Source organism: Suncus etruscus, chromosome 9 (assembly GCF_024139225.1).
Source record: "Suncus etruscus isolate mSunEtr1 chromosome 9, mSunEtr1.pri.cur, whole genome shotgun sequence".
NCBI classification, from domain to species: domain Eukaryota; kingdom Metazoa; phylum Chordata; class Mammalia; order Eulipotyphla; family Soricidae; genus Suncus; species Suncus etruscus.
Genome location: NC_064856.1, coordinates 99,138,180 through 99,139,700, shown reverse-complemented (window position 1 = coordinate 99,139,700; position 1,521 = coordinate 99,138,180). Strand labels below are relative to the sequence as shown.

At 40.4% G+C, this 1,521-nt stretch overlaps 1 pseudogene; it reads right to left on the bottom strand.

The window, feature by feature from the left end:
- Nucleotides 1-348: 348 nt before the first annotated feature.
- LOC126017781 (olfactory receptor 5L1-like) lies at nt 349-1,281 on the bottom strand (annotated as a pseudogene).
- Nucleotides 1,282-1,521: the final 240 nt, after the last annotated feature.

The window sequence follows — 1,521 nt, the reverse complement described above, 5'->3', positions numbered from 1 at the left end:
TGAGAAGGTTCCACCTAGTCATACTCAGGATTTATGACTGGATGTGTGGTCAAATATCACTCCGGAGAGGATTTAGCAATCCAGGTGAAGAGCCAGGAATTGAACCTGGGTTGGGCATGTGTAAGATAGGCACCATTTTCCTGTATTGACCCTAGAAACTTATCTTTTAATATGCTACACATTATTTGTGTAACTAGAAGAGGTCCTAAAATGTGAATTAAAAAGTAAATTTTTAATATCCTACATACCTACATACATTATTATTCTTTGTACTCCAATAATGTAGATTATCCATCGACCCCTCACCTACTTTTGTATTAGGATTTGAGCCTTCCTAATGAATGCCATCTATGAAAACATTTTGGAGCTCACTTTACAAAGACCTTCTTTGACATCCTTATTCCTTAAACTATAGATCAGGGGGTTCAGCATGGGTATCACTACTGTGTAGAACACTGTGGCCACTTTATCAGTATCTGTAGCGTTGCCAGTATTGGGCCTGCAGTAGATGAAAAGGATTGTGCCATGGAAGACCACAATGGCTGTGAGGTGGGAGGCACAGGTGGAGAAGGCTTTGCGCCTTCCCTCTGCAGAGCGCATCCTCAGGATGGTGACAAGAATGAACAAGTAGGATATGAGGATGATGAAAATGGTACTCATCTCATTGAAGGTGGCCAAAATATAGAGCAATAGTTCATTTATACTGACATCAGAGCAAGCAAGAGACAATAGTGGGGGTATATCACAGAAGAAGTGGTTAATCACATTGGAGCTATAGGATGTGATTTCAAGAGCTAAACACAAGTGGACCAAAGCACATACAGTCCCACAGAGGTAGCAACAAGACACCAGCCCCATACACAGATTCTGAGACATAGCCACTGTGTAGAGCAGTGGGTTGCAGATGGCCACAAAGCGATCATAGGCCATCACCGCCAGGAGTATAATTTCAGTGACCACACAGGTGCAAAACAAGTAGAATTGTGTAGCGCACCCCAGGAAAGAGATGTCCTTTTCCCCAGTTATGATATTAGCCAGCATTTTTGGCACAATGACAGTGGAATAACAAAAATCAACAAAGGACAAATGGCTGAGGAAAAAGTACATTGGGGTGTGAAGTCAAGAGCTGACCCGAATCAATGTGATCATGCCCAGGTTTCCCACGACCGTGACCCCATAGATGAGGAGAAACACCAGGAACAGCAAAACTCTTAGCTCTGGAACATCTGTTAACCCCAGAAGGATAAACTCTGTCACAGAGGTGCAGTTTTTCTCGCCCATATCTTCATTTTATGGTCGTAAAATTCTCTGCTCTTAAATACATTTTCTTTTCCATATCCTAAAAGCCATACAGAAAAAGAACCATTAATTTTTTCCACAAACAAGATAATGCTTTTCAGAAATTTCAAAGAATTTTGACAAGGTAACATAGTCCACACACTAAAAATATTTTCACATCCACAAAGTCATATATAATCTCTAAACTTTTCCTCAAAAATTTAAATTGCAACTATGTTTTTT